This window comes from Aedes aegypti, chromosome 3 (assembly GCF_002204515.2).
Source record: "Aedes aegypti strain LVP_AGWG chromosome 3, AaegL5.0 Primary Assembly, whole genome shotgun sequence".
In the NCBI taxonomy this organism is placed as follows: Eukaryota; Metazoa; Arthropoda; class Insecta; order Diptera; family Culicidae; genus Aedes; species Aedes aegypti.
Window position 1 is genome coordinate 249,266,269 of NC_035109.1, and position 20,597 is coordinate 249,286,865.

The window sequence follows — 20,597 nt, forward strand, 5'->3', positions numbered from 1 at the left end:
AGTTTTCACAATGTAACGAATGGGTGGTTAAGTATCGTAACAATACAAATATTGATATTTTTACATGCATAGGCTTAAATAAAACAATAAGATATATTGTTTATTATTGGTAAAAAAATAGTGGATTATAGTAAAAAATACTGTTTTTGTATTGTTTTGAATGGCAATTTTGTGTATTGTTTTACATTATTGATTGGTGGTTAACTGAGACGAGACTCGCGAAGACGGTCTTCTTTTTCTGTGATTGCTGAGTTTTTTTCTTATTCCCCTTTGTGTTTATACCAATTATGCGCAAGCCGTTAGTGCGCATCGTACCTTCGTGCTGTGCGTACACGAATTCTCTCTGCTCTTGGAAGTTTTCTTAAAAACTACCTAAAGCAATAAAACAGTACTTTTCAGTGCTACTAAAACAGTACTTTTCAGTACTATTTTTTCTACTATTGATCCCTTTACGATCCTTGTTTGGACCCGTGCCTTCGATTTTTCGTTGGACCCGTTGGCGAAAGCTAGCGGTGGTAATCCTTCTTGGACACCGTCTTGGGAAAAAATCTCTCGAAGGTCACGTCTTCTTTCGTTTATTAACTAAACATGGTATCAACAACAAACAAAAGAAAGGGTGAATCTCTGAATTCACTACTTCCTTCCAAAAAAGTGGGTTTTAAAACTGTCACTACACGTGGCAAGAATGGAAGAAAGGACGCTTCCCCGGAATGCGAACTTTCTTCCAAGGGTGAAATGAATAATTGTATCGAAATGAGCAATCAGTTCGATGCTCTAGACAAATTTTCCGAACACCAAATCGAAGCAGCCTCTAGCCCAGGCTCTTTGATTCAAGTGAGGAAGCAAAGAGTGCCGCCTATCGTGGTCAGTTGTTCCGAATTTGCGGGATTTAGGCAGGAGATCTTGAACTCCATTAGGGGAATCAAGGTTTCCTTCCAAATCGCAAAGAAAGGAGACTGTCGCGTTTTGCCAGAAACTCTTAAAGATCGTGAACTTCTTCTCAAACATCTTGAAGAGAAGAAGCACAAATTTTTTACTTATGACGACAAAACTGAACGTTTGTTCAAAGTTGTCTTGAAAGGTCTCTCAAGTGACTATAAATCACCTGAAGAGATCAAAAATGGAATAAATGATTTACTTGGATTTTCCCCAGTACAAGTAATCATTATGAAAAAGAGAACCCAATCTGGCATTGTTCGGAAAGAGCTTTCTCAAGAATTTTATTTAGTTCACTTTAACAAAAAAGAACTAAATAATATTAAAGCTTTAGAAAAAGCAAAACTTTTGTTTGATGTCCGTGTGACATGGGAACATTTCCAGAAACCTGGAGGAAATTACCAGAACCCCACGCAGTGCCGTCGGTGCCAAAAGTGGGGTCATGGTACAAAAAATTGTCGCATCGATGCTAAATGCATGATACCACCAAATTCATATGCTGTAATTGCGGGGCTAACCATAAGTCCAATTTTTGGAATTGTCCTTCACGCAAAAGGGTCATTGAGGCTCGTGCCAGGCAGATGAAAGATAATATCCGTTACGATAACGGTCGTTTCCGGAATTTGCCTGGTAGAGTATCGAACAATGCTCATTTTTCAGTTAACGATCGCTTGATCATGAATCATACCCATCAGGAAGATCATAATCATGCTCATTCACAAACTAATTTTAATCCGTCGGGTAGCCGTTCGAATCTTTCAATTTCGAATTTATCTACCCACGGTAAATCCTTTGCCGATATCGTAGCAGGAAATTTGAACTCCTCCCCTGTTCGATCCATGGGTATCCATTCTACTTGTTTCAAATCAAATGGAAAAAACCCTACCGCCACAGGTAATTCCGCTTCTTCGTCTACCGAAAATTCTAATGGGAAATCACATGACATGTCTGCCTCTGATTTTAATTTTCTAACTGAACAATTGAATCTAATGATTGATGCAATGTTCAAAGCCACCACTATGACTGAAGCAGTCCAAGTAGGTGTAAAATTTACAAATCAAATTGTTATTGGATTACGTTTTTCTAATGGATCCAAATAATAATTTAAATATTTTAAATTGGAATGCTCGTTCTCTGAATGGTAAAGAGGACGAGCTGTTTAATTTTCTTACGGTTAATAACGTGCATATAGCAGTTATTACCGAAACGTATTTAAAACCTGGATCTAAACTCAAAAGAGATCCTAACTTTTTGGTTTATCGTAATGATAGACTTGATGGGGCATGTGGGGGAGTTGCAATCATCATTCATAGGCGTATAAAACATCAACTGTTTTCATCATTTGAAACTAAAGTTTTTGAAACTTTAGGTGTTTCTGTTGAAACACAGTTTGGTAAATATACTTTCATAGCTGCCTATTTGCCTTTTCAATGCTCTGGACAGCAAGTTAATTTGCTCCAAACAGACTTGCGAAAATTGACTCGCAATAAGTCAAAAATTTTTGTCATTGGTGACTTTAATGCCAAACATCGGTCATGGAATAATTCTCAAAGTAATTCCAACGGCAGAATTTTATTTGATGAGTGCTCTTCAGGATATTTCTCAATTCAATACCCTGATAGCCCTACATGTTTTTCCTCTTCTAGAAATCCATCTACGATTGATTTGGTCTTAACCGACTCTAGTCATCTTTGTAGCCAACTGATTACTCATGCTGATTTTGATTCTGATCATGTCCCTGTTACATTTCAAATATCCCAAGAAGCGATTCTCAATCCTATCAGCTCCACTTTCAATTATTTACGAGCCGACTGGAATATATATGAAACGTATGTTGACTCTAATCTTGATGTTAACATTTCTTTAGAAACTAAACTTGATATTGACAATGCTCTTGAAACTTTAACAAATTCCATTGTTGAAGCCCGGAGCATTGCAATTCCAAAATGTGAAGTAAAATTTGAATCCGTGATTATAGACGATGATCTTAAACTCTTGATCCGTCTTAAAAACGTGAGGAGAAGGCAATTCAACGCACTCGCGATCCTGCTATGAGAATTATATGGCAGGATTTGCAGAAAGAAATCAAGAAACGTTTTGCTCAATTAAGAAACAAAAATTTTGAAAATAAATTTGCTATGCAGTTTGAAAGTGCGCACAATTTTAATTTAGGACTTACTAGTCCAATTGAAAATGAAGTTACTCAGGAGTTCGAAAATATTCTCAATCAAGAGAACGTTTTCGAAAATGCCTGGGAGACTGATTTGGAAGAAGTGAGAACTATTATTAAAAAATTCAAAAACATGAAAGCTCCTGGCGATGATGGAATTTTTTACATCCTCATCAAGAAACTTCCAGAAAGTAGCTTATCATTTTTAGTTGATATATTTAACAAATGTTTTCAATTAGCATATTTTCCTGACAAATGGAAAAATGCTAAGGTTGTTCCAATTTTAAAACCAGACAAAAATCCTGCAGAAGCTTCTAGCTATCGTCCAATCAGTTCGCTTTCCTCCATCAGTAAACTTTTTGAAAAGGTTATTTTGAACAGAATGATGGCCCACATCAACGAAAATTCAATTTTTGCCACTGAACAGTTTAGATTCCGCCATGGACATTCGACCACTCATCAACTTTTACGTGTAACAAATTTGATCCGTTACAACAAAACTGAAGGCTATTCTACTGGTCTTGCTCTTCTAGACATAGAAAAAGCATTTGACAGTGTTTGGCATGAAGGTTTGATTGTAAAATTAAAAAACTTTAATTTTCCAACATACATTGTTAGAATAATTCAAAGTTATCTGTCAAATCGTACACTTCAGGTTAATTATCAGAACTCCAGATCTGAGAGACTTCCTGTAAGAGCTGGTGTTCCCCAAGGCAGCATTTTGGGACAAATATTATACAATATTTTCACATCTGACTTACCTGAGTTACCTCAGGGATGTCAAAAATCTTTATTTGCGGATGACACAGGCCTCTCCGCCAAAGGACGAAGCCTGCGTGTCATCTGTAGTCGATTGCAAAAAAGTTTGGATATTTTTTCTTCATACTTGCAAAAATGGAAGATTTCTCCGAATGCTTCCAAAACTCAACTAATAATATTCCCACATAAACCAAAAGCTCTTTATTTGAAACCTTCAAGTAGACATGTTGTCACGATGAGAGGGATTCCAATAAATTGGTCAGATGAAGTTAAGTATCTAGGGCTCATGCTAGATAAGAATTTAACTTTCAAAAATCACATTGAGGGCATTCAAGCCAAATGTAATAAATATGTAAAATGTCTCTATCCCCTTATTAATAGAAAATCAAAACTTTGTCTTAAGAACAAGCTTTTGATATTCAAACAAATTTTCAGGCCAGCCATGTTGTATGCTGTACCAATATGGACTAGCTGTTGTAATACCAGGAAGAAAGCTCTGCAGAGAATTCAAAATAAAATTTTGAAAATGATTCTGAGGCTTCCTCCCTGGTATGGTACCAATGAGTTACATAGAATATCCAATGTTGAAACATTGGAACAAATATCAAATAAAATAATAAATAATTTCAGGCAAAAATCGTTACAATCTTCTATTGCCACGATTAATGCGTTATATGTTTAGGTTAAGTTAGGTTAAGTATATTAAAAACGTTTTTTTTTCTCTTATAAGCAGGTGAAATCAACTCACCTGTAAAAAAACTGAACTGCTACGGCAACTGAAATGTAATATGTTGTTAACAAAATGTTAATTAAATCTTAAATTTGTTTTACCAAATTAGGATGATAGTGTTGTCTAATAACACAGAACACCTAGATATAAGAAATGAATGTAATGTTTGGAATGATACTAATTAAGAAATTGAAAAAAAAAAAAATGCGCAAGCCGTTCAAACCGTCACATGTACCTCTCAGAAGAAAATTATTGAGTTTGCATCACATCGAATCATAAATAGCCGTTTAAGTGAAATTTCATGCCAGCAAACGTAGTAGACATTAGAAATAATTAATCTTCTGCTTAGATTTATCAGCAACTTTGGAAAAAACTGCTCCGCTGACTGAGGTTTTTAATAACAATTTACTTTGAACACAATACTTTTCACTTTTTCAGCTATAAAAACGGTGGGCTGCATTTGACGTTTCGTGAGAGGGGAATCTGGGCTGCATATGACGTTGATATTTTTCCTCTTCGCGAGTCTCTCTCAGGTGGTTAAAATAATAGAATCCGTGTTTTTTATGGATTTTTTTTTTCCAAATTACCAGATATTTGTGCTAACACTGACAAGAGATTTTAAACTCTTATATAGAGGTATAGATCTTCAAGTTTGTTGCATTCCTCCTTTCAATAATCACAAATAAAATCACTCATTTTCATAAAACTTAATATATTGTCTTATTTAATAATTATATTTAATATACCCATATTTCTTGCTTTTTAAACATGTTTTTTTTTACTTCTGTCAGTCAAGTTACACAGAAAAAGTAGCAGATGTTGTTTGTTCTCGATCAGTTCCCAACTGATTTCTGTAGATTCGCGCCGAACCCACCTGATCAAACACATACTGCATTTGAGTGCTAGACGATTGTAGTAGTGCTATAATTCAATTATTATTAATTGTAGTAACTAGTTAAGCTTCTTTAAATTAAATCCAGGAAAAAAATTAATTTAAATTCGAGTTCTTAGAGTAGAAAGTCCAGAAGTTGTAATCCCCAAAGTTATTTACCCAATAAATTAAAGTTTGAATTATTGGCCATTCCATAAGTGAAGAAAAAGAAGACGCCTAGTGGCTATTAGCAGTACCTCCGTGAGCTTTGTGCCAGCTTTGTGCCAGTGCTTTAGCCGGTAGCGCCGCTCCCACCGAGTATAGTGACTACGCTACAGGAAGTGTCCGTTTTAACCCCAATTAAAATTCCAACGGAAATCGCGAACCTGTCCCAATAGTTGTTTTACATGATCTTTTTTTTCGTTTTACTTAAATTGTAAGGTATAAAACCATTAAAATCCAATACAGTGTACTGTTACAATATATTAAATTGTTATTGAATTGTATTTTCAATCAGAATAATAAGGCTTCGACACACATTTACAATACGCCGTATTGTATACAATACACTATATTGTACATTATTGGTTTATTCAATTCACTGGATGGTACGTTTTTATCCAGGTTAGAAAGGTCATTTGGCGGCATCCACAAATTACGCAACGATCCAAAATTCATGATAACTAGCAATCCCTGCTAGCAAATTTCTAAATCTACTGGCCCAAATAATGAGAGATCTTGAATTGTTGAATAATCAGTTTACATCAGTGGAGAACTGGTGCATACACGGCAAAACTCATTCCAATTAAAATGTGAAACGAAGAAACACTTATAAATTTAAAAATATATATACATGGATAGTGTCGAGCCTCAGAGAAACATCGGAATATCTTCAAAACCTGGTGCCCAATAATCAAAATCCACACAGATTTTCAAAGTAGATAGTACTTGTTTCAATGCAATTTCCATCATACTAAATAACTAATAGTTTTGTCTAAAATCAAGATGGCGTTAAAGTACAATATGGCCACCAGATTTTAACCCAAAGTTTGATCTCATTTTACAGTTCACTCGAGGGAAGAATCAGCGATTGAATGCTTATGACTTTGTTGTACCGAATATGTTGTTTGCATAAATTTAGGGCTTATACCATTGCTCACCTGATTCTTGCAGCTGCTCTAACTCAGTTTTTCCTAAGCTATCTTGTTAATGGTGACCACAACATTCAAAACGAATGGTGCGCTAATGGTGAAATTTTTTTCTGATAAAATTCTAGATGACTAAATTTAAAAAGACCACTAAAATTATTTCATATGAAAGCTTAGCCCTATCCTTACTCAATATGTGTTTCAGGGGACATATGAGAAGAAAGATACGTGCAGAAATATCTAAAATTTATTTAAAAAAAAAAGTTTCTCTTCAAACCGTTTAGCTGGCTAGCGTAAGAAGCATCTATTAATATGATTTAACTAAAACAATAGAAATAACCAATAAACTATAGAGAAAGAATATTGCTGACATCGCTGTCGGAACATCTTTTGCTGGCGGAGATAGGCGGGTCTATACGTGTGAACGCAAAAATGTATGCAATTTGACAGTTATGTGCCCGACATGTTCTGAGCGAGAACAAAGGGAACAGTAGCGACATTCGTCCTCTAAAGTATTCCATCTATTTTACCAAATCAAATCTCATCTAGTCTACTTTGTAAAAAAAAGTTTTTTATGTTGCTGAGTTATTCTCGCTGAAACCATATATCGTTAGAATTCCTATTTTTGTCATAGTTCACGAGAATAGGCTAATTCTCGTGAACTTTGACAAAAATAGGAATTCTAGCGATATGTTGTTTCAGCGAGAATTACTCAGCAACATACCAAACTTTTTTTTTCATCAAAGTAGGGTGCAAAGACGAGTTATAAAGTGAAGCATAAAAAATATGTCTGAAGTTTTTTGGGAATTGATGTTTAGAATGTTTGATTCTGTTTGAAAGTGAAGTAATATATGAATTGGAGAAAAACTGTAAATTGATCCTGCCCACATCACCCGCCCCCGCAGGAGCAAGCGTCAAGGTCGAAAGATCAAACAGAACTCCAGATCATGCAAAGATATGTGAGGAATAAAGTCAACTTATTCCTGGGCGTTGATACAGCTAGATCAATTGATACATACTGGGCTTTGAGATGCATTTGATCTACGTAGGGCAAAGGCAAAATGCTCCAGGGCGTTAATACAACTTGGAATTGATGTCTTCAGACCGTTAAATGCATAGAATAATGTCACACTACTCCAGGGCGTTTATAAAGCTTGTAATTATTAAAAAATATCCTACAGGGCGTTAAATGCAACTGATCTATTTGAGACAAGTTCAAATTACTTCAGGGCGTTGATACAGCTTGACAATTTTAATTGATGTTATACAGGGAGTTAAGTTGCACCTGATTTATGCAACATAGTTAAAATCATTCCGGTCGGTAATACATCTTGAATTTTTAACTGATGTCCCAAAAGGCGTTAAGAAAAAATCTGAGAAAAACTTCTTAGTCGTCGACTAAGAGCGACTAAGCAGGACGACAGGGCTGGATTTGAGAGACCAAGTAAAAATGGAGAAAATTTCAAAAGTAAAAAAAAAAAAAAATCCCTTTTAAAATCGACAAATCGAAGAAAAAAAAAACCCACACAGATCTTTTATTTGTCAAATAAAACATCTGTGTGTTTTTATTTGCTCTGCTTCGACGGTTTAAAAGGAGGAAACTGCTTTTTCTAAGTTGGCTTTTGCTAGATTTTTACTTGGGCTCTAACGTCGCATAAAAAATCCTAAAATAGCTCCTCACATGCTGAACAGCTTTGCCAAAGTCGCGGTCTTTCTAATGCCGTTTTCGTTTTAGGAACTGGGTCGGTGATCATTACATAAACAGACCAACGTCAAGAAAATTGTAGCACGGTCGAATCTAAATCGGGTTGGGGTTGAAACTATGATACAGAACGGGTTTCGCCAGTTCCAACCGAGGTTCAATAACGAATTCGACATAAGTAGTCAGGAACAATTAAACATTTAAACAGTTCGACGTTATGAATGTCCACGTACTTTTTTAATCTTCTTCCGATATCTACCTTTATATTTTTAAAGCGAGATACAAAATCAAAACTGCTTTAAGTAAAAAAAGTATTATTCCTCCTTATCCATGGATTGCGACGCCGACAAAGGTGACTCCCAGATCAGTTTCCTCCCTCACTAATCAACACCCTTCCCGTAGTGATTGTGGAGATGCAGAGATATTCTCAGTCTCTAGAAGCAACAGTCCCATCTTTTATTCATTTGGATCGAAGTTCAGTTCTTACCAGTTCCGATCAATCACGGAGTACCAAATATGTACAATCAGCCTATGCTATGCATTTTCGAAGACACTTATCTTCTGAAACATCAATATCTAGAGATATCATCTGTCTCAAAAGTCATATTCTTGTTCCAGGTTCATGTAATGCAAATTAGAAAAATGTCCCTAGTTCTGAACTGAAAGGACGATCTATTCTCAGTAGTGTGCTATCTCTTATCTCATATATTCATAAAATTCCCCAAATATATGGAATCCAAGAAGTTCTCAATTTTGAATAATGCGGATTCCTTCAACTACACCCAACCATGTGGCCAACAGGAGACCTACGCATAGAATTAATACACAACAATAGTCAACAGCTCCCAGCAAATTATGATATTTTAAATTTAGTAGGCCTGTCTCAAATATGACGAAGTTTTTGTATGGAATGTCTTGGTTTCGTGCTACATCAGCCGTGCTTCAAAAGTATCCTGAATCATATTTGGCACGATGGACTTTTAAAAAGTACAAATTTTACGACCCCCAAATCCTTCTACATTGCCAACAGAGGCTTGCACCCGTCGTCGTACTCATCTCTGCAATGTTCTTTGCAAAGCGCCAGTCATTGCTCGCGGCTGCTACCAGATCATAAAACACAGACCATTACCATCCAGTCGTCAGCCAGTCAGGTGGAAATGCTTCCCGTTCGCAACCGCGCTTTCCCTGTGTAAGGGAACTTGGTGTTAAATGGATCTGGATAAATTCGATCATTCCATAGAATATCTCTATCAATTTTAAAGCCTCTCACGAAAAAACATTGGTCAATTTCCACATCAATGAGACTAATAAAACGATTGTAGCAACTTTGAGAGCGAATGTCTTGTCGGTGAAATTCAAATTATACCGTGCCGCAAAAGCTCAATCTCAAACTAAATAAAACTGCTTAGTATCTACTGCATACATGAGAATTGGAAAAATAGCTGTATTTTGCCATAAAAATCCATTTGGAACTGAGCGTCCCGGTTTTCTGAAAATCGATGACTATGCTTCATTTTTCTTAAGCTTAATTTCATGGATATGATTGCCTAATTTCAATTATTGATTTTAGTAATCACGAGCTTATTCATACGATTTTCTGTAAACTACAGAACAATGTTTTTGACACACAAAGGATTCACAGTTAAAATTGAATGTTTCCTCACTGAACGCATATTACCCCGTCTTCCCCTATACCATGATGTGGCGCCGAAATGAGTGCACCTCGAGACAGCCCACAATGAGGAGCAAATGGGCTGCACCTTATGCCCTCTGTCTACTGCGATATGGCTACGTCGTCGTTGCATTCACTGGATACATCGAAAAAAAAAACTTTTACGCATAAAATTCACACCGTTTCAGCAGGAAATTCTGCCATCACCTCGGGAAAAGCTTGGCAAGATAACGAAACGCCATGTGGCATCGCATCGGTTCAGAAAAAAAAAGTCCTTGGAGTTACGCATTGAGTGTGTGAGCATATCCCCAGCGTTATGATGAGTTGGATGGCGCAGAGTGATTTACAAGAGTTTTGGTTCTTTTCAAAGATTTAATGGTCGAATTATCGTAATGGTTAGTAAAAAAATAAGCAGCTTATTTTAAAGCATGTGCATGACAACAGCAAGAATCTTAGTTGCTATTCCGTGACTGATCAGAACAATCGTAGGTAATTACCATGTGGGACCGAAATCCGTAATAACCATTCTATAGTAGATTAAAAGGGCCCCTAGAGAAGTGACCAATTTGGAACATGACCACATCTCCCGGGGTACTTGTAACCTGCTATACAGTGGTCTAGCAGCCGCTGGTTCTGAAAATGCTCCCACGAGCTTTACCTTAAAAAATCTTGAAGTTTGACACCCATATTGATATGGTTCTAGACATGCTCCTAATTGGCCACTTCCCCCAGGAAGGATCATTTGGACATGATCTTGGAATATTCGGAACTCTTCGGTGTCTGAAGGCCAATTTACATAGCAAGTTCCTGAATCTAGACCAAATTGACTGTCGACTGCTTCTGGATGCACCCAATTTTATCCATTTTTCATAAAGTAATAAGCGTTTGAGTTTAGTCAACATTTTGCCTACCTCAATCATTTTTCCTATCCCCTGTAATACCGCATCTCTGACGGTTTTTTTTAAATACCTAAGGCATTCGCAGCTTTTGGAAATTATTGGCCATTTTACACTGCTTCAAGTCTTTTTCTTAAATCATCAACGTTATATTTCAGCTTCATACTATCTTATTTATTGGCTAAAACGTGATGAAATATGTTGAAGTTTTGCACTGTACGGATTAAGATTCGATTTGGAATAATGAATCAAAATCCGTACAGCACAATAATCCTCCCAAACAGTTATTGTACTGTTCAGAAATAGCATTTACTCCTGCCGAATTACAAATACACACTATATGAAGTCGTCATGATCAACAGTTGGTTCAGAAAAAGTGCGAATTTGACTATTAATATGTTGGAAACTATTCTCACTCTTCTTAGCAAATCACTAAGAAGGCACACAAACCAATCATCACATTGATGATCGATCACATTTTGTGTTTTACAATTTTCAAATCATGGCCTACTTGTTTCAAATTAGCATCAACAACAACTTATAACTTTACAATAAGATGTGTAATTTTAAAAATGTATATTTATTCATTTTAGTATTAAAATAATGAAAATTCAATCAAATGTACGAATTTCTGTCCCACACGGTACACATAGAAACAGCAGACGCTGAAAATCAATTCAACTTTATAAATTGAAATAATTTGTGTGAACTATGATACCACTCGTCGGTTTGTGCAACCGAACAGATTTTACGTATGGACATTGTTGTATTGTTTTCTTTGTGTATTTACGATACTTTACACCAGGGGGTGCATTCGGGTCAGCAATATGTACATTGAGTCGGTTAAAATTTAAAAAAAAGTTGGTATAGGATATATATTCAAGCTTCGGCATTATCTATTCATGTATAATATTATGGCAGTTGTAGAGACGCTCATGTATCTTCTTCTTCTGTCGGGTGTGGGATCACTGCGTCCATTTTTTAGGACTATTGTGATATACCCTATTACTCTATGTACACAATGTTTTCCAGTAGCAAATGTGCCTCCGGAATACTTTGCGCATTTGACTGAACTTTGAACCATCTGCCATTGATGGGCAGAAGTCCTAGGTTGCAGTGTTGTAGTTCCCCCAATCTGACGTGATCAGCCTAATAAAGCTAACCACCTCCCTGGGGGATGCGTTCCAAATATCAGCTGGCTGTAAGTAGTGCTTGCCAAATATTTTGAACCTACGATGGATGTGTGCACTGCAAGAGCAGAGAAGGTGTTGTGAGGTTTCGTCCGTCTCGTCACAGAAACGGCAATTTGTGTTTTGGACGACACCGATCTTGTATAAGTGGTATCTGCTTGGGCAGTGACCAGTTATTAGACCGATGTATGTTCTGAGATCCCTTTTGTTGAGACCTATAAGTTTTTGTGTTTGTGTCGTGTTTATTGTTACGAACCTTTTGGACTGATTCGCATTGGAAACTGTATTCCAATTTGATTGAATTTGACCGAACAACCAGTTGTTCAATTCCGTGTTTAGTGCAGAGTTTGAAATGCCAAGGAATGGCACTGGACCAATGAACATATTGGTTGATCCATTCCTTGCTAGCTGATCGGCAATTTCGTTACCCTCTAGACCCGTATGTCCTGAGATCCAATATAGTTTAACACGATTGCGTTCAGCTAGGGATTTCAGTGCAAGAATGCATTCCCACACAAGTTTTGAGTTGCAAGTGAAAGCCTTCAAAGATTGAAGCGCTGCTTGACTATCAGAGAAAATACAGATGGTGGCATGTCTGTAATTTCTTTTCAGACACAGCTGCGCACATTCCTTGATTGCATAGACTTCTGCTTGAAATACTGTAGGCCACTGTCCAAGAGAGACAGAGATTTTGGTTTTCGGTCCGTATACTCCAGACCCTGTCAAATTATTCATTTTTGAACCATCTGTGTAGAATTTAATAGATCCCGGTGAAATGGTGGGTCCACCTCCTTCCCATTCCTCACGAGAAGGAAAGACCACCGTGAATGGCGAGTCATAGTTTACCACTTTTTCCATCCAGTCACTACATTTTTCAACAATAGGATTTATCGAAAATTCGTTTAATATACTGAGGTGACCTGTTAAGTCCCCTGACAGTAGGACTGTTGATCGTTTTAGCCGAAGAGCACTTTTCTCAGCATCCAGCTTTATGAATTGATCCAGCCGGGGCAGATTGAGTATAGCATATAGGGCAAACGAGGGGGTACTACGAACTGCACCGGTTATGGCAATACAGGCAGTACGTTGAATTTTGTTCAGCTTAGCTCTAGCCGTAGCTTCCTTTGTCTTAGGCCACCAAACAAGGGACGCATAGGTTATTCTAGGCCGAACGATTGTTTTATAGATCCACATGATCATACTGGGTTTTAGACCCCATGTTTTACCACAGGTCTTTGAGCAAACCCAGAGTGAATTGAGACCTTTATTTATGATTGTTTGAAGATGGGTGTTCCAATTTAGTTTTGCGTCAAGTGTGATGCCAAGATACTTGACCTCATTTGAGTAAACTAATTGTATTTGGTTCAAGAAAAGAGGGTGGAGTTGTACCTTTCGTCTTTTTGTGAACGGTACAATTGTTGTTTTTGAAGGGTTTATTCCTAGTTTCTCTTTTTGACACCAGGAGAGTGTGTGATTGAGAGCAATTTGCATCCTTGATGAAATAACGCTGTCAAATTTGCCTCGTACAATAATGACTACGTCATCTGCGTATCCAACAACTTCAAAACCCCTTCTTTCTAAGCTATCTAGCAGTTCGTCCACCACTAATGACCACAATAAGGGAGATAGTACTCCCCCTTGAGGGCATCCCCTTGTAGCCATTACAGTAATGCGCGAATCACTCAGCTCAGATGAGATCTGTCGATTTGCTAGCATAGCATGTACACAGGTTGCAATGCATGGGTCGAAGTTTCTCCTCAACATTGCCGAACCTATAGACGAATAAGAAGCGTTATCGAACGCGCCCTCAATATCAAGAAATGCTATAAGAGCGATTTCTTTTGCATTAAAGGTTTTCTCGATCTTGTTCACTAGCGTGTGCAGTGCTGAGACCGTTGATTTTCCGCTTTGATAAGCAAATTGGGATTTAGAAAGAGGCATAGTTTTCATAAATTTAGAATCTATATACTCGCATAATACCTTCTCCATGCTTTTAAGCATTACCGAGGATAGGCTTATCGGTCGGAATGCTTTAGGGTTGGTTTTGTCCTTTTTTTCCTGCTTTTGGAATAAAGACAACTCGAACTTGACGCCAATCATTTGGAATGTGTCCCAGAACTAAACTTGCCTTAAAAATCTCTACCATGTGTGGAATCAGTGTCTCTTCCTCTTTTTGGATAAGCGCTGGGAAGATTCCATCCATGCCAGCAGATTTGAATGGCTCGAAAGATCTCACTGCCCTAACAACCCTATCGCGAGTAAAAGCTTCTTTGGCAACCTTTATTGCGTCCCTTTTTGCTCCTGAGTCCCCTGATAGGAACCCGTGTGGAACTGAGACGTCAAGTCTGGCACCTTCAGCATTTAGACTCGTTTGTGGGATTGAATCAGGAAAGTGAACTCTTAGCATTTCACTCAGTGTTTCACGAGGTTCCACAGTGAGTGAACCGTCAGTCCTTTGAAGACTTCCCAAACCATTGGAGTGATCCTTCGAAAGAGTTTAATGAAGTCGAGCAGCTACGGGAGTTTTCTCAATGCTTTCACACATGAGAACCTATGATTTCCGTTTTGCTCGTCTCATTTCTTTGTTATACTCTGTCAGAGCCTTTCGGTATAGACTCCAATCAGAAGTGCGTTTGGCTCGGTTGAATTCCTTCCGAGCAGTTTTCCTGAGTTTATCAAGGTTGAAGTTCCACCATGGAACATCTCTGTTCGAACTAACTGTTTTGATCGGACAGCTCTCTTGATAAGCATTTAGAATTTTGTTTTTAATAGAATCCGAAGCTGCTTCTAACTGTATAATAGTCTGAATATTCGGCTCTATTATATAGTCTTCAGAACGGAGAATAGCTGAGTAGGTTTCCCAATCAGTTTTCTTGGGATCTTTAAACGACTTTTGAATCATTAGACCCCCTTCCCACTCGAAGACTATATGTTTATGGTCTGACATAGATATTTCATTAGAAACATGCCAGTTTTTTATTTTATCCGAGATGGATTGACTGCATAAAGTCAGATCAAGGACTTCTTGTCGTAAGATGTTTTCAAATGTAGGCTTATCACCGACATTGCATATGTCAATATTTTTGGAGGAAAGAAACTGCAAAAGATGCTCACCTCTGATATTTGTGTTTGTACTTCCCCATACAAGGTGATGAGCATTGGCGTCACAACCGATGACGAAGGGGATGTTATGTTTTTGACTGTAAGAGACAAGAGCAGCCATCTCTGGAGGAGGAATGTCTTCTGCGTCGCCAGGGAAATACGCCGAAACCATAATGATCTCAGTACTGCCCCTAGCAGTAGAAACCTCCATCCTGACCGCCACGATGTCCCTTTTGATGAATTCTGTAATTGGAAAACATTTAGTATCATTGCATATTAGAATAGCTGCTCTGGGAGAGAGCTGGCTGTCATCATATACCAACCTACACGAGTTTAGTTGAATACCTTGTATTCGAGTTTTGTTGACCCATGGCTCTTGAATCAGTGCCACGGAAAGGTGTTCTTTTGTGAATCTCCTGCAAAGCACATCTGTTGCGCACTGAGCATGATGGAGATTCACTTGGAGGATTTTAATCATTGCTGAGGCGTTCCGCATTTTCCGGACGTTTGCCGTCCTTCTTTGGATGTTGCGGATCATCAACTTTTGATTTTGGGGGATGTCTTAGATTTTGGTTTTTGTCCTTTCCCTTACCTAGGCCTGCTGGCTTATCCCCTGTGGTCAATTTTACACTTTTGACATTTCCACTGCCCTTATTGGGAGCCATTGAGGTGACACCGCTTGGGCCAGGAAGTGAGGTCAAATATGCATCTTTTCCATCAGAGGAAGACAAGCTAGCCTGTATGGTTGGTTGTGGGATGCTACTAGAGGCCTCCTCAGATTTCTCTTGGGTCGGCTGTCCAGTTGGATTGTCATTGGAGTTTGGGGTTGTGCTCTTTACTTTCCTCAACTGTATTTCTCCAAAGCGGTAGTTGAGGATGAACTTGGATTGAATGAGTGTTTCCATGGACGGTCCATCTACATTAAAGACCCACACCACATGCTTGTTGTTAGGAGTGAGCCGTTGCATGACACGCCAGTTGTTGGTTATCAGATCGTTCTGACTCTCGATGAGAGCTTTGATACGATCATCGGTGTATTGTGCGCTTTGAGGGAAGAAGGCTCGAATCAGTTCTGGACGTTGAATCTTATCCTCATCCATTGCAACCAACTCAACGCCTTCCAGGGGATTTAATGCAGGTGTTATCTCCTTTACCCATTCCGCAGTCTCCTGATCCTTACAAATAAGAACCATATGGCCAGACTTGTAGATAAGGTTAGAGAACTTGGGCTTCATTGTCGCGTTCCGTTGTTGTTCAACCCGAAGCAGCAGTGCCTCCTGGAGAACGTCCAGCTGAGTCGTTGAAAGTTGGGTCGTGGGGAAGTCTTTTGGGATTATTCCGACTCTCCTGCGACTGGTAATTTCACCGTAGCTTAGACTAGTCTGTTTTTTATCTTCTGGTGGGGGTTTGTTGATCGTCGAGGCTGTTGAGCTGTTGGTTTCCTGTTGCCCAACGCGCTTTCTCGGATTCAGGTGTTGTTTCATCCGTTTCTGCTTATGTTCTTCTTCAGCATTTGCAGACTTGTCAAGGTCCTGCCGAGTGCGTTTCGAAGGAGTTGACACCATAGCCTCACCCCCCGTGATTCTGGATAGGGCCTCAGGGCGGCTTAAGCCACTTTGTCGGAGTGCTTTTAGCTGCTTCCTTTGGCTCCGAGTGATCTTTTTGGTGCCAGTAGGTTTTTGTTTGTTCGCGTCATCTGTTGGATGTTGATCGGTCTTCCCATCAATAGGACCCGAGGTGACGTTCGATCCTGTGATTGATGGCTGCGATCCTGTCAAGTTTATTGTGACTGTAATTCCATCCTCTTCGTCGTCCATTGGTTCAACCGAAGGATGGAGTCCTGGGTCGTTCGGGAGTGTCAGAGGGAGGTCGGTTTCCATGTTTTCATGCGAACTACTGAGAAGCTCATCTTCGGTCAGTCCAAGCTTACCAAAAGCATTCTCTGGTATACTATATATATAGTATACGCTCATGTATACTTAATTTGAAAAAAAAAAAATGATAAGGTTAATTCGTTTTCAAAAACAAAACGTATTAATCGATCTGTAGAGAACTTAACGTCTTTACTTTTTTAAGAAAGTCTTCGTTTTAATTAGAGTGATTTTTTGGTCAGTGATACGATTCATGGATACCAAAAAATAACATTCTTTCTTACACCTAATTTTGCATTTTTATCTTATGTGAAAAACTATTGATAGTAGAATAAAAAAGTAAAATTGCATAAAACAGGAATAACGGTTCATGCCGACACCTGAAGTGATGAACCATCCATAGTTTGTTTGCAAGTTACATAGACATTACACGATAAAAACGTGTTAAAAAAGACGAAATAAAATCATAGTAGTTGGGCTCACAATTTGTACTGCTTCTTACATCCGATACCCAAGTTTTTTGATTTTGCGTTGTTTTCAATTCGGCGGATGAGAAATTGCATTGGCTGATGGTACCCTGCCACCCGGCAAATTGTTCTACATAAGTAGTGCTGTGATTGTATGTAGTTATGGATCCTTTTATTGCAAGGAATATTTAAAGCTGGAGCAAGAATTTGGTGAGATCTTTCCTATATATTTAAAGTAATTGATGATGGTTTTATTATATTTTACTTTGCACTCCGCTATTTTTTTCAACCCAAGCATCTAACGAAGCTGTTTTGGTTCTGAAAGTAGATGTAAGGACAATTATAAAAAAAAACTCTTGCAAGGATATTGCCAGGTATTTGAAGAGAAATGGGTTAACTGCATTGAACATTTTGGCAAAATATAAATAAGCATGAAACGGGCTCACCAAATGAATTTTTTTTTCGCATTCTCACAACGCGAACGGGACACAATCGCTCACTGCACAGGAACATGCATCATAATCAGTGCTTACAATCACGGTAGTCGACACATTTTCGCTGATATTAGGCACGCTTCCTTTGAACATGCACAACACGAGCGATCAAACGAATGTCGAAAAGAAAAATATCAATTGAATGCCACTGTAGCCACGATAGCTTCTTTAGGAAACATTACGGTTTTGTTTGTTTCTGTTCTGCTTTCACTGTATGTGTGGCACATTCGACATAACACTTTTTTGTGTTTGTCGACATTCATTCTACAGCTCGTGCTGTGACTGCTGACCATGGCAACTTAACGAACGTCGCGCAAAATTTCGAATGTTCTGTTATGTTATATCATAATCAACAGATCACCAACCCGAAACGAAATCCACTCCGTCGACGTGAAAAAAAAAGAACTTGAGCTGCCCAGCAGAACGCACGCAAAGCGAAACGAAAATCCTGTGCAATGGTATTGTAGGTAGGGTGCAGATCTACTGGGTATTTTCTCTGGAATATTTGGGTGTAAGTAGTTTGGATTTCTCTCGTCGATTTTAAACGTTTGATGTCTTCAGAGCTCAACATTTTACTTCAAAAAGTGGTGTATGGGAAAGTTGTAGAATTAGTTAAAACCTATAACTTTGCTGAGGGCAGCTTGCCGATATGTTTAAAATATTGTGCGTGACAGGGAATTTCAATTTTTTAAGTTATTTTTTTTCAATTTACAAAAATGGCGTTCTCACAGTTTTTGCAGCAAAAGTTGCGTATTGTATGGTCTTTCTAATGCCGCTAAAAAAAATTATCGAACCAACTCCATGAGTATTGGCATCTAAAGATTTTATAGTTTTTTTACTTAAATTTGCTTATAACTTCGAAATCACAAGAACTACAAACTTGCAATTTTCGGCAAAAATGTGTATCATTGCTTCCTCTACATCTTTTCTGAAGACCACATTCACGTATAGGGTGTCCCAGAAACTATGGGCATGGCTTTGATAATGAATATCATAGTAGTTTTCCAAACAATCAAATATTTTCATATTTTTCTATACGCTATTTTAACCAACATCTGTGCTAAATTTGTTTGATTTAATTATCGTTTACATAGAAAATTTTGATTTTAGAAAATCTATTCTTATCTGGTCAGCACAGACCCTACTTTTTGTTTTTGTTGAAAAATAACTAGTAAAATATGTTTTTATCAAAATCTTTCGCCATGTTGAGTTCGAGTACATTATATAAATGATGTTTTACATAAAAGTTTGTTTGAAATTTCATTTGGATTTGTTTGAGAACATTTGAATAAATGGTAAAATTCGGAAAATCTCGTATTTTTCTCCCCACATAAGACAGCATCACGAAGTAACAACTTTTCAGACATTTTAAATAGTAATAAAAATAATACATTTCAGATATACGAAAGGTTCATCCCTTCTATTTTGGAACTAGCTGGTGGTGACCAACCGATTATGTTTTCAGTTCAAACGGGTGTTTGGATCTCCAGATTTGTATTCTTGGAAATTTGAGGTTTGGTTTCGATTCATCTTCACCTTAAGCCAATTGCAAAGTACATGTAATGTTTAGATTTACGTTAGGTAGTTGTTTAATTATTTTGGAGCAGTAAGTATTCAAACAATTTCAAACCATTGCTTCAAATGGTTCGTGTGATACAAGAGTCATTCATAGCAATAGATCAAATTAATTTAAAAAGTTCTTTTCTCAAAAATTATTATGAAATTATATAAAAACTCTCACTAATGAATGTACATAAGTATGTACCTATAAACTATATGCACATCAATATACCTACATCTTTCATCTAAGAGCTCAAGTTTGGGCAATGTTGAATAATGCATACTTGCGTCAAAATATTCCATTTTTTAATATTTACCCTTGGAGGCAACAAATTCATCCCTCCGAATCAACTCAGCTACTTAATGAGATAAAGGACGACTTTTTGCCATAAAATACAACCCCTGAATTCTGAGAAACAGACGGTCCCCCGGTGATATGCAATGCACGAGGCTTACAAATATAAACCTTTTTTATGACTTTCACGCTCACGGGTAGAAACCATCCATCGTCGTCATCGTCATAGTCGTCGGAAAGTTGCCTGCAGTCCCGGTCAAACCGACGAGTGTCGCCAACCGTAAGCTGGAGGCAGCTAATAATTTTCATTAGTATGCAAATTTTTTGCAGCACTTCGTTTCACACCCTGTCATTTTGCCGGTTTTTATGTACTTTTGGGAAAAACGAGATGAGGACGGCAGGACACGTCCAATGAAATGAGTTGTCATAATGTGATGAGTGACCGGCATGATGGCTCCGACCAGAGATCGGCCCATCGCGCTGGGAATGTGAAACGAAGAAAGTTTTTATCACTCAACTGACGCAAGACTAACTGATGAACCTCCTCGGCCTGGCGGTCCACTATGGGCCAGATATAGGAATTTTGCGATGGAAATTCTCTATAAGGGGCTATGCACAAATTATGTCACGCACCAAGGGGCGAAGGAGGGTGTCAGACACAGCGTGACAAGCCGTAAACAAATAAGTCACAAAAACATGACAGGGGTCGAAATAGTCCCAAATTAGCGAGACAT

At 38.0% G+C, this 20,597-nt stretch overlaps 1 protein-coding gene across 1 annotated transcript in view; it reads right to left on the minus strand.

Moving 5' to 3' along the window:
* The window catches only part of LOC5568204 (beta-1,4-glucuronyltransferase 1), a 125,123-nt gene that overhangs the window by 34,577 nt on the left and 69,949 nt on the right, over window positions 1-20,597 (minus strand). The window lies entirely within an intron of this gene.